The sequence below is a fragment of the Ostrea edulis genome, chromosome 2 (genome assembly GCF_947568905.1).
Source record: "Ostrea edulis chromosome 2, xbOstEdul1.1, whole genome shotgun sequence".
NCBI lineage: Eukaryota > Metazoa > Mollusca > Bivalvia > Ostreida > Ostreidae > Ostrea > Ostrea edulis.
In genome coordinates this window covers 85,647,690-85,666,524 of record NC_079165.1, presented here as the reverse complement: position 1 = coordinate 85,666,524, position 18,835 = coordinate 85,647,690, and the positions used below count along the sequence as shown (strand labels likewise).

The following is an 18,835-nucleotide window of genomic DNA, read 5'->3' as shown; positions in this document are numbered from 1 at the left end:
GAAAATTTTGAAGCAATACCAAATTCATGTAATGTATTCCTAACAACCTATGACTATACCTATAAATTATATCTACTGACAACCTATGACTATACCTATAAATTATATCTACTGACAACCTATGACTATACCTGTAAATTATATCTACTGACAACCTATGACTATACCTATAAATTATATCTACTGACAACCTATGAGTATACCTATAAATTATATCTACTGACAACCTATGACTATACCTATAAATTATATCTACTGACAACCTATGACTATACCTGTAAATTATATCTACTGACAACCTATGACTATACCTATAAATTATATCTACTGACAACCTATGACTATACCTATAAATTATATCTACTGACAACCTATGACTATACCTATAAATTATATCTACTGACAACCTATGACTATACCTATAAATTATATCTAATGACAACCTATGACTATACCTGAGATCATATATAGCGAAAATATATTACAGAAATCATATATAGCGAAAATACATTACAGAAATCATATATAGAGAAAATACATTTCAGAGATCATATATAGCGAAAATACATTACAGAGATCATATGTAGCGAAAATACATTACAGAGATCATATGTAGCGAAAATACATTACAGAGATCATATGTAGCGAAAACACATTACAGAGATCATATGTAGCGAAAATACATTACAGAGATCATATGTAGCGAAAATACATTACAGAGATCATATGTAGCGAAAATACATTACAGAGATCATATGTAGCGAAAATACATTACAGAGATCATATATAGCGAAAATACATTAAATGTTTTCCTCTTTGTTCTTATTTATTTAAGAAACAAACTATTTCATATTGAAAATAGTCATGCATTTCACAAGTTTGGTAGATGCCCCATCTACCAAAGTTGTAAAATTCAAGACTCGGGGGTTCAGACTCCTGGGCTCTGAAGATGAAATGGTAAAAAATTGCAGTTGCTTAAATATGTAAAAATCTTCGTTGCTTCTGAATATCAGTACAAGAACTGGAATTGAGTTAATGGGAATTAGAGCATCTACCAGAGTTATGGGCCTTGGATAAGGGGTTCAGGTCTCAGGAAAGCTGCAGATCTGTAGCTCTCTGGGAAAATATTGAGACAGACCCAATGTCCTAATATTTTCCCAGAGAGCTATAGATCTGCAGCTGGTCTCAGGGGTGGAAATGACATTACATGAGAAAATGCATGACATCTTTGGATGTGTTCTTTTTTTACTCTAGACGTCTAGGACGCGCTAACTGGACGTTTAGTTTGAGACAAGCAGGTGGATTTCTTAATCATACCAAACAGGCTTGAAATTCTTGTGCATATGAATTAATTGGATAATAATTAAGGTAAAAGAGAAGGACGAATGGCAGTAACGATACACCATCAGGACAGTTAGAAACACAGAACTACAGCAATATAAAATCTTGAAACTGAACATCAGGAAAAGGTCTATTGCTTCTAAACTATGATTTTTTTTTTCAATGTGTTTGAAACGAATCAGAATAAGTATATGTCAACCCGTACACCGAGTGTTGTGTCGTAGCATGATTTAGAAATATCAAAAATAGATTATCGGGTAAACATAGTTATATTAAAGTTTATCGTTGACTGTATTATCACCAAACGAAAATTTCACATCATTACCTATAATCTATAAACAAACGTTAATTATAATTAATTATCACTTGGGTTAATTGAGTGTTATAGTTTTAAAATGGCTATGGTATATAAATGAATCTTAGATTTCATTGAAGGAGATGATAAAATTCCCAAATGTAAAGTAAGTCTATTTAATTAATACACATAGCTCCTTAACTAACAAACTCTAGCTTTAATGTTTTTATTGACAAAATGCCACACACATGTAAACTATAATATTGTTACTAGATACATGTACATATCACTAACTAAGGTTCACAACTGATCAATGAAAATGTGTATCACTCAATTTTATCTCAGCTTGTACGCCAGTCTGTGGAAAGCTCTTGAAAAAATATATCTTTTTTCAGATTTTGACGTAGCAGTCTTTTAAGATTCTTGTACCGGTTAAAATTTTTATTACTTCGAGTCATAAAAAAATTAATTTTTGAAAGATAGTTCTAATGTCGGGATAAATGTTTGTAGCGCGTAACGTAAAATACCGGCTGAATTCTTGTATCAACGGAATGAGAAAAGGGAGATGAAATCATGATAAATGAATGTGATGGATCGTGACATCAGCGAATGCAACTAATCTCATGCAAAACTAATGAGTGCAAATATATACAATTTCACAATTATTGATACATATAATTTTACCAGATCAAGCCGGATGCGAGGGAAGATAAAAGCTGGATTGATCCTGATTAAAGATGGAATGGGGCAAGTCCTAGGTAAACATTGCGCTAACAAGATGAAGCGAGTCAACATTTGCACAATAAAATAGACTTCCACTGATCACGGCCGCGTGTGTAGGGGGAGATATGTTCTCTATCATGTATATACATCTAGATCAACGATAAAAAATCGTACCAGTAGGCCCTTGTGAAAATATCGCTAGCATTGAAACGTATTTACACGTGTATAGTAACTTGAAAGTTCTCACTCAAAAGATTCAAAATTAATTATATGAAATAGCAAAGCCTGATTGGGATGATTCAAATGAAATCTATTCCTCCAATTCATTTTCTTAGATGTCTGTTAGCATTATAATGAACACAATCAGTGAATGATGGGATACTGTCTGGACAGGAAATATTCATATAGATTCAAGTATGGAAATTAATTTTAAAAATGGATTCAGCTCTTAAAGACTTTTTTCAGTTTGACCATTTGGTTGTTTACTTCTACGGGTGCCGATGGCTGATAGAGCTAAATTGCCAGATTCAAAAAGATAAGCGTTCCTTCTGCTGGCGTTTATGAGCCCGGTTCCCGATCAGAGATATGTACTCTTCGACGGTTAAGAAAACACATTGCATATATATCTATACGTGTCATCGTATGTACGTTTACTGCACACTCATTTAATAGCATAGAATAAATACATTTACATGTTATATCAACGTGGACAGTGTGTATTGTAACACGTGACATGTCTATAGGGTTTTTCATTGAAAATTCAAGAAACGAAAATATTAATAGGTTGAATTCGTCACGCGATTTTATGATATTTGGCGGGATTGATCAGACATTCTTGCACAGTTATTTCACGATAAATCGGTAAGAAATCTCGGTATTGTGAAGGCATATTGAACGACCACGTAGTGCGAGGAAGAATGTTGCCTGTTCAGTCGACAGCATGATTACTTGCATCAAATTTGTTTACCATGAGAGCATCTAAGAACTCCAGGAAGTTCGAAGAAACATTAACCAATCAACACGAAGCTTACATATCTGAAAACTGCAATGGCTTCCATTAGTTTGGAATCGGAGGTAAACGTTGCTAAGGTACCGCCCATTTTACATCACATGTTCACAAGCTTTGCTCATATATGGATAAAGCATGTCGCAATTTGAAACTCGATCGTTTCATGTACTAAGGGGTTTGCTGAGAAGTGGCTCCCCTTTTTCCCCTCTCTATTTAGGTATTCTGCTCATACGAAACTCGCTGCTCAGCAACTGTTAACAGCGGAAGGAGATAGGAGGGAGTTGTGTGCATCCTCTGTCACTCGCCGTCCATTTTATCGTCTGCTTTGAAGGGAGATAGGCCTTGGTGCACGGGAAGGGATTCTCAGTTATTTTTTTGTGATTTAGTCAATAGTTAGAAAAAACACATACATTCAAAATGGCAGATCGTATGAAACCCATGGGAATGGACCGTGCACTTTCGAGCAAGGTTTGTATTCTTGTGTTGAATGTTGTTTTTAAAGAATTTTTTAATTTGAAGGAAATATGTATAATGCTTTCTTAACAACTCCAAATATACAACAAAACCAGGATGGGATGGAGATTGTTGTTTCAGGGCGATTTGTGTGTGGTTCTGTATTTTTGTGAAATGTGACATTTCAAAAATTGGTCAATCAAAATTGAAAGTTTCTCTTAATTTTTTAAATAATTACAATTTCTACAACTTTTCGATAGAATAGAGCTACTACTGGATTATAAAAAATATATAATGAGGGTAAAGAATAATATTTGAATGACAGTGGATCACCCGACTCAGCAGATCAAGAAGCAATGAAACTTGATCCTGTTTGCTCTCTTATGGCTCGCTGAGAGAGAAAAGGGTTTTGTCGGAATGTATCTAAAAATAAACACCATAGGAATTTCTCCACACTGCGTGAATGCATTTATGAAGTAATAAGACTACTATTTCAGGAATCTTAATAAATATTATATAAGCTTTGAAAATGGAAAAAAAAATTATACATAAAAATAGTATCAAATTCAAATAACGACTTCGAATACTTCAAACCTGTCATGCAAATTTTATGCCAACTCAACAAAAATTTACAAGAAAACAATTATTTCCAAATTGACTCGTAATTTATTGAGAAATATTGCTGACTTTGATGATGAAACCCGGAAACAAACCACAATCCCAACAACTCGCGGAATGTGAGTTGCATCCTCCCACTGTTTGACAGCCACGCGCCACCCCCACGTGAGTGTCAGCGGGTTCACGTGCCATATGCCACGTGGTGTCTATTGAAAACAGAAGTGCACTTGATTCGAATTTGAAATTTCTGAATAACATCTTTAGTAGCTGAAAGTCAAATCAAATCTTTTTTCCTTGACAAGCTTTGAAATGTTGCATGTCTGATTTCGCTTTTGAGGTTAAGGTGTGATCAAGATTGGTTTGCATAATGGTTGATGATACATCTGACTGTGTGCTTACAAATTGATGAATGATACTTATGCTTTTTGTAAATTTTAACCGCATTATATAATTACAAAAATATAATTTGTGACCTTTACGTAAAATATGTATAATTTTAATTCTCAGGTGTATTTTCACACTACAGGCCGAATTAAAAGCCGAATTAAAATGGGCAATGACTATTATGAAGGCAAAGGTAACAGATATGACCCTCTCCACATGTAGATACAAATCTCCTCTTTGACCCAACACAATAGAGTCCAAAGTCAGGCCATGTCTTTTATTTTTATTCCACTCCTTTTTATACCATGTCACTTGCACTTGGAAATATCGAATTAGAATTGATATATAGAACGAACCAAATTCTTTAACCCGATGCCAAATTTTGAAGATCTTGTGATCGACTATAAAAGATGCATCGTATTCTAGCTGTGTTTTTGCCGTGTTAACTGCTTGACTCTGCTTTCTTGCACAAATATCATACCATCAGCCGATAACCAGTTCATTTCAGCTGCTTATTCAATTATTTTGCATGTCATTTTTGATGTTTTTCCAGAAGAACGCATGGGACAATGTATTTTCTTCTTGTCACGTGTGCGTGTTTTCACATTCAGGACACAGGTGGCGCTCCAATCACCGATAGCACAGGTCGACTCAAACATACCTCAATGCGGCGAACATTATCGAGAACATCCTCTCTACAGCAAGACAAAAGGGTATACAGGGCATGCGCAAAGTACAGATATCTACAATATAGAACAATATATCTATCATAAAAAATAATATAGCAGGCATGCTTGAAGAAAGTTTTCCAGAAGCCTAGATATATCGACCAATATGCGTATACCCGGTAGAGCCGTAGCGGCATGCTCACTTGTATATCGCTTGCCAGAAATTTTAGCAAATATTTCAATGGAGAGATTCCAGTCACTTATAAACTCAGATTGCATATTCTAATGTGCAAAATCGCTCAGTCTTGCCTTATGTTACGTTTTACAATGCCATTCAACTTCTTTCTGGAGCATCAAATTCGTCAGAGTACAATGCAAAGCATTGCATTTTATTTGAAATGCACATAGTTCTAGAATTCGTAAATCGCACAGTTGAAACATATATTAAAACACGTTCAGATATAAGGGTGATAAATGCATAAAATCTTACATCTCACCACAAAAAATAGACGATATATTTTGAAACACCCATCTGTCGAAGATAAACGCGCACCAACATGGCGTCCCGCGTTTTCTTTCTCTTTACTATAACTTAATATTTCAGATTTATTGTTAGTAAGAATCTGTTTTCATTAGTCTGAATTACCAGGATTATCTTCAAATACTCAGATTTCATAGAGAATTTAATTGAAACAGATGATAACTCTTCTAGATTACATCGGCAGGGGATGCCATTCAAAGAAGAATTTCTTATTAGTTAAAGCATACACATATATAAAACCAACCGTGAAACAAATCAGAGCAGACTCAGTCATCTGTTGATTTCTATAAACATGAATATTAAGTCTGATAGTAACATTAGGGTCACTCCTTTCAACTTTCACTATCATTTTTGGGGGAAACCATTCTTTTCGGAATTCTTCACCTGTAGTCTTGATTGAATGACGTCACAACAGATAAGCAGGAGTCGATGAGTCATTGGTGAGGAACTCAAAAACCCTAGAGCAGGGAATGAAGCACCTGGTTTCTCTTATCTGTTCATTCACACAAACGATAAAAAAGAGAAGTCTCAAATTTTTAAGAAGATACATTTACATGAGGAAAAATTAGGCAAAACAATACACGTTGTCTAATTAAAAAGAGGATGAAGAAAGCATATGATAATGGATTATGATTTTCACGTATTATTTCATAACCTTACAATCCAGAATTATGATAATTGTGTTTCATGATACAAACATACATGTAACTTAAACTTCTGAGAGGCAAATATCACTTTCAAGGCTTTTCTTGTTGCTATCACACTCTTGGCATATTGCTGCTTATTCAGCGCGAGCTTGATTTGAAAAGACGCCAATAAGACCACTAGCGCAGCCTTGGAAGATCCAGAATATACCAGAACGTATGTGTCGGATCCAACATGCGCATGCCTAATTTAGAGCGAAGTATGTAAACAGTCGGCGGTAAATTGACGCTGCGGTGTAATATTCTAGAAAAAGAGTACATGCATTATGTTTTGATTATTATAGACAGCAGAAGACATTCGTCTTCTAAATGACAATACATGTATCATTTACTAATTGGCAATTTTGTATTTTTTTCTACTCATATAATTTCCACCATGTGTATACTAGCATTAGAACAATTTCGTAATCTGCTGACATGTGTATTTGTTTCATTCGTATATGTTTTATTTTACTTACCCATTGAAAATCCAGGAGCTTACAACTGACAGCCAATGTCATGATATTATGATTCAAGTAATTCTACAAAGATTGAAAAGTTAATTTAAAACTCAGGAAAATGTATCTCAAGAGCTTCAGACTTTTATCAAGTTACGGTGAGTAGCAGTGCAGCGGGCGTTCCTCAAAATATGCATGAGCGCTATCCCGGGGAGAGCAGACGGCGTACTTTGAGGATATTTCTAGCGCAGATATCATTTTCATATTGCATAGCATTAATTCTGTATGATCCGACTTACATGTCAATAAGTGAACCTAGTGTTTTACGTCAGGCATCATGCCGACATGTTGGAATATGCATTAGTTCTGCCAAGAAAATGTTTTTTATGTTTGTTTGCTCACAAGTGCTTTGGTAATATACATTGAATTTATTCTTCACGTTTGTTGTATTCAAACAGGAAATGGAAAGGTTTTCTGTTGACGTATTTACACACATGAATTGAAAATGTTTTCTGATCTGTTTTTGTAAACAATAAATGACGAATTTTAAAAATGATTTCACTAATCGATATCATAAAATCCTTTGATTTCAGATGGGCGCCAAGTATGACCCCCAGGCGGAAGCGGAAGTTAGACACTGGTTCAAACAGCTCTTGAATGAGGACATTGGTGAGGGTGCAATGACTGTAGAGAAAAACCTAAAAGACGGAATTCTTCTCATCAAGTATGTATAGCAATAGAAGATGAACAATAAATACTCAATCATACATTGGACATAGATACAAATTTCAAATGCATAATTGTATTTTTATTTTTACGTGTGTAAGAAGTTGGAAACATTGTTTGACATTGATTCTGTTTATATGCGTCTAATTTCCGTTCATGGAACCAGTAGCACGTTTCCAGACACGATCTGATGAAACAGTGTTTTGTTCCTTTTCCAGACTTTTACAGAAATTGTACGAGGGAACCCCTAACAAACCCGCTGCCTGTGATAAAATGAAACTAAAATTCAACACCAGCCAAGCTCCCTTTAAGCAGGTAAAATCACCCACCCCAAACTAACAGCGTTTTTCTTTCAGAATTTAGTCTAGTAAGGAGCGGTGGTTGCCATAGTCCCAGCGGAGTCAACATAAGGTAGAGTTGGTTGGATAGATCTTGAGGTTATTACAATCTTTACAGATTATTACAAAAGTTATACGAGGGAACGCCCAACCTTCACACGGAATGTCATAATATTAAGCTCAAATACAACACATCGACCGCTCCCTTCAAGCAGGTAACAATAGCCCCGGAATGTCGGTGTTGTAGAGGTCTGTAAGTCTCGTGCACAGACGTTGTGTCATCGCCAAAGTACAAGTCTGCTTGAAATAGATATAGCTACCTTTCAATGCTTTGCTGTAGGGAATATTGATGCTGCCATGTCATTTATTCTTTGTACCTCTACGCTTGCTTTGTTTTAATTCATTACTTGCGAAGAAAGATGCACGATATTACACGAATCGTAGGTAAGTGGATGAAGTATCAAGCCAGCTCTGATAACGTGTACTTCTACTTTAGCTTGTAGATTAATACATAGTGTATATTTGTTCTTAATGCTTATAGTCAATACTTCAATACTAATATTATATAGATAAAATGAATATACAACACATGTTCTTTTGGGTAAATGTTCCTTAGCTTCGATTCTCTCTGTCTGGATTTGTTTACTGTGACAGTACAAACTAGGGAAATGAATAAAGTCAATTGGCGTGAGTCTGGTGATTGATCAAAACTGAGACTGAATCAATTCAAGAAAATTCATGCAGATGTATAATCTTTCCTTAATACGACAATTAATTTTCTTTTCTCTATTCAATAACCATGTTCTGTTAGCTTACATATAATGAAATCTACTTATTCTGTTGACATGTACCGTGTATAAATTTATTTCACTGACCAGTAAACAAACTGTTAAAGATATTTTTACTTTTACGATCAATTCAATTAAGTTTCCATCGTTGACACAGGTTTGTCTTACCAATAAAAAAGCAACAACCATCACCCCAACAACGTATTTTTTCTTTCAGATGGAAAACATCGAATTGTTTCTGAAAGGTTCCAATGCATACGGCGTCCCCGATAACAGCCTGTTCCAGACGGTGGACCTATACGAGGGCCGCAACATGGCCATGGTCGTCGCTACAGTCCTGCAGGTCGGCACGGAGGTAAGGGCGTGATCTCACTCGATAGAACGGATAACATGTCTATTTTTTACAGAACAATTTGTTTGTATGCACAAACACTCACTGCTTGATATACTAACACTTTCATTCAGAATAATTCTATTTTTCCCTTCAGCAAAAGTTCACAAGTAATGATTTCTCCTCTCCTATTATCTCTGTTTTGCACACACACACAAAACCCAAAAAAAACAAAACAAAACAAAAAACCAAACCAAACCAAAAAAAAAAAATATATCCGATTCTTTGAATGCTTGTAAATTTTATCTTTAGCACGTGTCCATAGCACAAATCCTTGTTTCTAACATGCAAAAAATAAACATGAAAGATGATGTAGATGAATTGTTGAAGGGACATAATAAATTATATGGGTATTGTGAAGATAACATGCTTTTGTCTAAATACGGTTGTTTTTGCACGCTTCTAATCCGAGGACAAGAAAAGGTCGATTTTTAAATCATCAGTTGCATGGTTCTAAACAATTCATTCTCAGATGCATGAAGAATGTAATGCAGGTGTTTCATCCTTGGCAAATATACAGTTGTGTCGGTGTAAAGTGAATGCAAATGATGCAATTGAATTGCATATATATAAACTCTTTGTTTTCATATTAACTGAACTGAGCTGCTATCTTTTGCGATTACGAAAGACATTCACGGTTCCTTTTCAACGATGAGCAGAGATATGGTGGTGTCAAAATGAGCATGTGCTGATGTTGAAAGCTTTGCATGTCTAGTTGTGGTAAGTAACCACTGGCTTCTTTGATAACATTAATTGCATAGATAAATGCTTTCTGGCTGTTTCAGTGTAAACAAATATTTCTGCTACCGCTTGTGTGTTGTAGAAATTCTCTCATTGGAGCTGTGTGTGTTCGCTTTTTGCTAACGATCTGAAACTTGAATTTGAATGTAACTGGTTATTTAAGATTTCATCGGGAGTTTGGTTTTAGATACTTTACCTAGTTCCCTGACCTATGTATGAATCTTTTTCGCCCCTAGGGCTACTTATCATATAGTATCATAGCTAGAAGGAATGGGAACTTATTTTTAAAGAAAGACTTTGCTGGACAAATCGAAGGGCTTTAATCATAACACTAACTAATCAAATCTCCTCAACTTTTTTTTTTCATTCAAAACTTGTACAAAAATGAACAATAAACGCTTACAACAGTTTAGTTTCATCGTTTCTTTTGAGATTTGATTAGAAAGGTTTCACTCCCAAAAGACAACAGCGCCAATAACGCATTGTATGGAAGGCTCTATCAGACATCCCGATGAAATCGAGTGCCTGCTTGATATACTCGTATCTCTAACTAAATTGTTGAATGACCAAAATGAAATGAACAAAATAGGATTTTGGAAACGGTCTTTCTATCTTTTAGGCTCAACGTTACGGTTTTAATGGACCGACCTGCGGTTCCAAACCCGTCGAGCGTCACCAAGTTCAATTCTCATACGAGCAGCTCAAGCAATCTCATGGCGTTATCGGTCTTCAGAGTGGCACAAACAAATACGCTACCCAGAAAGGAATGCGTATTGGCGCTGTTCGTCATATCGCTGATATCAGGGCCGACGACTTAGCTCAAGATGGGCAGAACGTCATTGGTTTACAAGCAGGATCTAACAAATTTGCCAGTCAAAAAGGAATGACAGGTTTCGGTGCTGTCAGACATATTTCGGATATTAGAGCTGACGATTACGACAAGGAATCGGCGAGTCATATCAGTCTTCAGTCAGGAACTAATAAGTTCGACTCCCAGAAAGGCATGCGTGGCGGCTTTGGAGCCGTTCGTCACATCTCGGATATCAGAGCTGATCAATACTCCGAGGACAGCAAAAGTCATATTAGTTTACAATCTGGTACAAACCAGTTTGCCTCCCAGAAGGGTATGACCGGTTTCGGAGCGGTCCGTCACATTGCTGATATCAGAGCTGATGACTTGGACCGTGAAGCTGCCGCTGAAGTCAGTTTACAGTATGGCACCAACAGGTTCGACAGCCAAAAGGGGATGACGTCATTTGGAGCACAACGTCACGTTTCCGATATTAAGGTTAACGATTTAGCCGAGGATATGAGACGTAAATTGGGTTACACTCCCTCAGCACAAGACCTTCAGGAAATGCAGTACCAGGAAGATCAGTAATAGACTAATGGGAAAATTACTAAGGAGGAGGATCAACATCGTATAGACTTTTAAAAAAAAAACCCATTTACATCTGCCATGGTTTTCATGAAATAAAGTACAACGTAATGTATGGACAACTTGTTGACTATTTATATTCTAGAATATATGAAAACTGGACCTAAAAGACGTCTTAAATGAACAACGGATATCCAATAGCCACGCGGAACTCAAAGCGCTGAACCCCCTGCTAATGTAAATGTTGTCAGACTGCTTTCTACGTCAAAAGAGAACAGAAATAAACATATCTCGGCCGAGATGTTTTGTTATTTATATGTCATTTTCAGTTCTGTGCTTTTCTCTGCTCCTGCAAAAAACGCATTTCTAAGGTTTGGATAAATCAAACTATATTTTGTAAGGCTAGACTAAGAGATACCTCGGATTGTTCCCATGGGCCCTTTCACCGGAAGTGGAATCATTATATAGAAGTGAGACTGAACTGTAATGTGTATTTGTTGAAGAAAATTTGATTCTTTTGTACAATTTTATACAAAGACTCGACGTCGGAATATGACACGTGTCATCTCTATTATTACACTGTACGTACAATGTAAACTTTTATTATGTAAGGACGCTGTGTTGTGAATAAAATCTATTATTTTTATATGTTGTCCTTTAGATTTACTCGCGGAGAAACGAACAGAATTGGAATGACCACAGTTTTGATAATTAATCATAGAATCGCCCTAATTTGTTGAGTTTAGTTGTTACTTCGGCAGAGGATTATTATAATATAAAAATTATGCTTTTCGGCGTACCGTGATCTTCAGTGCTTTGATACACGAGACAAGTTTTAGCTCACCTGAATCATAGTCTCAGGATAAATGATTTAATTTTGTGTGTCATTGGTGTAATTCATTCCTCTCAGAACCTCTGAACCTGTTGAAACGAAGCACTGCACAAATATTTTTTTTGTGTCAAGATTATTCAATTTTGTTTAAAGAAGGACTAGGTCCTCTTCCAAGGAAATACGACAACGAAACAATAGAAATAGGATCCGGTCAACTAACATTTTTCAAGTAAATAAATTAGACATAATAATATGATTTATTTCAAGATTGTTTAACCATGGCTATTAAGACCATCGGGATGGGGTGGGGGTGGGTGTGAACAGGCTGAAAATACCAAATGGTTGCAACTTTTAGAGATTAAATGTCTAATAGAAATGCAAATATTGGAATTGAAATATGCAAGAAACAATTTTTAAGAACCTTTACATGAACAAAGCAATAAGACTCCACTATGTCAAATTATGATCCCTGGGTTCAGAGTCAGCAAAGAGTTAGCCAGTCTCTCCGTGAGAGGGCTTAGTGTTGACCTACAATTACCGATCCAAAAAGTTAGCTTTGATTTGCGAAGAAAATAGGACCCAGATGAGCGTCATGGCCCTCCAGTCTCTTTTCGAGTTCGTTAAATTTGAATTAAAATAGATTTGACATCAGAAAACATAAAATTCTAATAAACAGTAAAGGAAATTGTTGTCGTAGATTTACAGGGAAACGTGCACCCGGAAGCAAGATTGAATTGATACGTCGACTGTAAATTTCCGATTTGAAGGAACTGAATTCCGAAAAGCTACAAGACAACAAGGACAAACGTATCGGGATAGGATATGTCAAACAAGGGTACCACTGGTAACGTGCTCGTGGTATCGTTTGTGATACTATGGAAAGCTGAAAACTACACGTCTTATGTCCAGTTTAGATCTGAAGGCAATGAACGAGGCGTCTTAAACAGGGGACCGGGGTCAGGGTGTTTTCTTAAATTGTCTATGAATAAATTCAACGGCAGATAAACAGTACCTATATCGTGACATTCATTGAGGAGTTTCAACAGTTTTCTAAGCCTCTCGTAAGTTGACTTTTATTTACTCAAAGATCAGGAATAAATCACTTCAATGAAGACTGGAATCAAACTTCCGAAGAGATTTTTTAAAGAATGGAATGCAATATTTCAGGTGTTTCCACTGTTTGAATGTTCGTTGTTTGTGTAATTTTTGGCGCTACTTACATCTCTATGGGCTTTTAAAGTTTGGATAAGAATGCTTTGATTTCCATTGTCTTCGTCGAAAGCAGATAAGAAACTGACATGAAATTGAAATTTCTTTAACATAGACTGTAAAAATCACTCGATAGTATAAAATCTCTTCGTTTATTTTTAGGCCCAACGCAACTCTTTTGAAGGTCCAACCATTGGTAATAAACCGGTCGAGAAAAACGCTCGTGATTTCTCTTACGAACAGCTGAAGGCCGGTCATGGCACCGTCGGTCTGCAGGCCGGTACAAACAAACTGGACTCTCAGAAGGGAATGACGGCCATGGGAGCTGTACGTCATATTGCTGACATCCGCTCCGACAAATTTGACAAGACTTCTGAGGGTTGCATCACCCTACAGGCCGGAACCAACCAATGGGCCAGCCAGAGGGGGATGAGGGGGATGGGCGCTATCCGACACATTTCTGACGTGAAGGTATCTGAAGCCAGCCAGGAAGGACAAGGCTATATTTGCCTGCAGAGCGGTACCAACAAGTTTGACAGTCAGAAAGGAACCCGCGGATTTGGCGCAGTCAGGCACATCAGCGACATTAGAGCAGATGACCTTTTGTTAGAGGGTACCAACAAAATTTCTCCAGTGATATCGTTCACTGGCGGAGACAGTCAGAAGGGCATGCGCGGATTTGGAGCTCAGCGTCACGTCTCTGACATCCAAGTTCTCGACTTAGCCGACGAATTTTGCAAGAAGACTGGATACAAGCCACCAAAGCCTGTTATTGCGGGATCCGACGCCGAATGAACATAGCATTTAAAAACTCCACAATTTTAGAAGTCTGTTAAATGAATTAGTAATAGTGACAACGTAAGACTGGAAAATAGGGTGTTTTTATTAGGATAGGAGAACATTTGTCCAGCAAATTTTATTATTAAAATTGAATGCAGCTCGATACAGCACAACCCCTGCACTTGCACCCATTATGTGTAAGAGGGACATTATATGCATGATTCCAGGTTCTGTACATTTAATCTTGAATACCTAAACAGTCCCCTCAACACGAATTAACTCTTTTATTTGTTTTATTGCGAATGAAAATTGTTTTCTATTTCACAAAATATATTATGTTCTAAAATAAACTTTACATATATAGCATTATTTCTTTGTTATTTCCCTCAGCATTTTTGACAAAGATCTTAAAATCATTTTCAAAGTTTGCTCTATCAGTAAGGGATAATTATGACTATTGTTCAATTTGTTCATCACTATTATCACAAAATTATTCACGAGAACCGTAATTTAGCGTCGAGGCAACCTCGCGAATTTTCGCGTTAAATAATGTTCTCGAGATTAAAGAACATTTAAGGTACATAAGGTTTTCATATAAAGAAAGTATAGGTAATACTGTTGTTGTTTTTTTTAGAATTATGTTACTGAATTTTATCTTCTAATTTTGAATTAGAATACACGTAGATTTATCATATAAATGGAAACAAGTTAAGACTTTTATAAATCAATATTTCAGGCACAACGAAATTCCTTTAATGGTCCCGTAATTGGTTCTAAACCAACCGAAAAACACATCGTCCACTTTACTGAGGAACAGAAACGTGCAGGCCAGGGCATAATCGGACTACAGGCGGGAACAAATAAATGCGCGAGTCAGAAGGGAATGACCATGGGATCTGCCCGTCATATTGCTGACATCAAAGCTGACGATCTGGATCGAGCAGGTCAGGGTATCATCGGAGCACAAGCAGGCACAAACCAATATGCTTCGCAAAAAGGAATGAAAATTGGTGGTGTTCGTCACATAGCTGATATCCGCGCCGATGATATGATACAGGATGGGCAGGGAATTGTGGGAGCTCAGGCGGGTACCAACAAATTTGCAAGCCAATCAGGCATGAGTTTTGGAGCCGTGCGACATATCGCTGACATACGCGCTGACGAGGCAACTCAAGATGGACAGGGTGTGATAGGATTACAATCTGGAAGCAACAAAGGAGCAAGTCAGGCGGGTATGACGTTTGGAGGCAGACGACACGTCTCAGATATCAGAGTGGATGACATGTCACAAGACTCGCATGGAATTGTGGGTGGACAGTCTGGTACAAATCAATTTGCGAGCCAGAAAGGAATGACGTTTGGAGCGGTGAGACACATCGCCGACATCCGCGCTGATGACGCCATTCAAGAGGGTCAGGCCGTGATCGGCTTGCAGTCAGGAAGCAATAAGGGGGCTAGTCAATCTGGCATGTCCTTTGGTGCTGTCCGACATATCGCAGACATTCGTGCGGATGGGTACTCGCAGGAAGGGGCTGGACTGATTGGATTACAATATGGCAGTAATCAGGGAGCCAGTCAATCAGGAATGAACTTTGGTAAAGGAAGGGGTGTGGCTGATATTCCGATACAAGATCTGGCTGAATCCATGGGGTATACACAGTATTGAGGGCGTCAGTCAATGGGGAAGTAAATTGGGGTGGTGGGGGTGGTGTTACCATGGAAAACAATTAAGACGTAGAATTCGGCGGATAATGGAATTTGAAGTAATCCATGATATTATTATTAACATATTCTGCTTGCCAAATACTGTATTTGAGATATTTCTTTTCATTGCTAACTTATAATTAAAACATTATATATGTATCGTTATTTTGTTACTTCGATGTGCATTTCTGACGGGACAGAAAACTATTGCAATAATTATTACAAGATACCCGTGAATATGACGGAACCAACACAGCGTGTCCAACCATTCCTACACAGTGAAAGCAGGGTATCTCTCGATGAACTCCGAGTTGTTCTGTCTCAGGCTCTTTGCTTTTTAGCTACTCCATCCATACTCTCACGTTGTCTGTGTATAACTGTATTGTATCCATTAAATCATCGTTTGATAAATTGTTCTTCTGTGTTATGCTTATACAGGTGTATATTACTAAATCATACTGGTCTGATAATTAGATACGTCAAGAAAAATCGGGCTTACGTAATTTCTTTCTTATTACATTCTCAGCAGCCACGAGAGAGTGGCGAGTTGTTTTTTTTTCCACACAGATTTTCTTATGCTTCGTTCAAATGGCGGGAATTAAATGAAATGCGTATTTGATGCCTATTAGAATTCACTTCGCATTCACAAGTGGAAATTGACATGTTGGTTGCATTAAGCATTAGGAATTGTTATGCGTATTGTCATTAATTAAAATGTGACCGTGATGCGAATTCCAACTTTTGATGCGAATTTCGTTCTACAATACCCACTCCAATGAACACCTCATTAATATTTGTGTATTACACATGTCATATCAACGTATTGGCGGTTCCTATAAATTTGCGCTTTTTATGAGTAAAGATGGCATGATAGTTCAAAAGAAATCGTCATAGTATATTTGATAAACATTTCGCTAATATCAAGGGTTTTAATTAACACCTCGTAAAGAAATTTCATTTAACGTAGTTCGACACTCCTGTGACGTCATAGGATTTTGCAAAGTCAATGATTTAATGACAGGAACATAAATTTTGTTGGAGCCTAATCAATAGTTATTGTAAAAAAATCTTGTTAGCCATAAAATATTTCAAAAGTCTTAGTTATATTTGAATAGTCAATGATATGTTTCAAAATATTGAATCCAAGGACAATAACTCTGTTTTCATTAAATCATTTATCAAGTCCATTATGCGGTAGATTTCCTTTATTTTTGACAAACATTTTACCAAGGTGATAAGGAATCATTATCTGTGTCTTTTCATGAAATTACATAAGATTTTAATCCTGAGTGATTTTGAATAGCTCAACTGTATGGTGCCAGACTTCGGGGGTTTTTTTTTTGTTTTTTTTTTTATATATATTTTTTTTTTAAAACATACACACAGTATATATATACATACATTCTGCAAAGAAACTTGTACAAAATGTTTAGAAGAACTATCAAAGGTATATGTATATATTATTTTCTGAGAGAGAGAGAGAGAGAGAGAGAGAGAGAGAGAGAGAGAGAGAGATGAGTTCAGTCATTATTTAATATATTTTAAAAGGGTACATATATATTGAAATTTATAAAAAAGATAATTTTCAAAACAAAAAAAATAAAAAAAATAAACAACAACAGCAAACAAACACTCAATGAAATAATTGATTCCAGCGGTTCCAGCAGGTGTCAAACAAATCTTTTTCACCATTTTTATATGCAATATGTCTTTGAGTTTCATAAAATGTGTTCATTAGCGATATCGCAACATTTACATTCAGTGTCTTCCCTTTACACCTCATAGTATAGATATAATATTTCAGCCAAAGAACAAGATTATTTTGTATAGTTTTCTTTTCATCCAAAAATCCAAAAATAAAATTATTTTTTGTTATTGATATTTGAAGATTGGTCTTATGTTCAAAACAAACTTCAAATTCTCTTAAGAAATGCTGAACACTATCACATTCCCAAAACAAATGTTCAATTGTTTCTTCTTCTATCTGACAGAATGTACAATTCTTATCATCTCTAATTTTGATTTTGAATAAGTATGAGTTTGAAGCTAAAATTTTGTTCAGAATTCTGTATTGAAACCACTGCAGTTTACAATTACTTGTAGCTTTAAAGGGCAGTCTGAAGATCATTTTCCATTCTGTGTCATTTAATTCAAATATTTCATTCCACTTTCTTTTACCAGTAGGTTCTGTGCAGTTTTGATTGAGAAGAGTATAAAATTGTCTTGATTTTTTGCATCGTAGAAGAGTGTATATACTCGACATAATCAGAGGGTTTGTTAATTTAATTAATTTTTTATCAAACTTGACTTTTTTCATCCATGCTTTAATAGCATTTATGACACTCATATATTCTAAAAAATTGATTTTTACTTTTGGATAAATGTTACAGAAAGATTCATAAGTCAGGAACAAACCCTCTTCATCAATAAGGTCATTAAGGTATTTAATATTATTGAGAAACATGGATTTATTAAGAAATGCTTTCCCACCCACAAGAAAGTTAGAATTGTAAAATATTGGAGTATCTACTGTTACTGTAAATGGATTTTGTTTAAGCTGTAGCTCAATCCAAGAATCAAATACATCAACCCAAAATTTGTTTTTCAGCGATGTCTTAATGTTTTTTATGTATTCTATTCCACATGTAGTAACTTTATTAAGATCTAAATTTGGTATAAAATTATGTAAACCCCTATCTGAAAAAAGGAGTTGTCTCATCCAAAACAATTTTAAAGAGGCTATAAAAGCCTTTACATTGATCATTTTTAACCCAC

The 18,835-nt window shown here is 36.0% G+C and overlaps 1 pseudogene; it reads left to right on the top strand.

Annotated features, from left to right (window-relative positions):
• The first annotated feature begins 3,475 nt into the window (after positions 1-3,475).
• Positions 3,476-16,471, top strand: LOC125678504 (uncharacterized; annotated as a pseudogene).
• Positions 16,472-18,835: the final 2,364 nt, after the last annotated feature.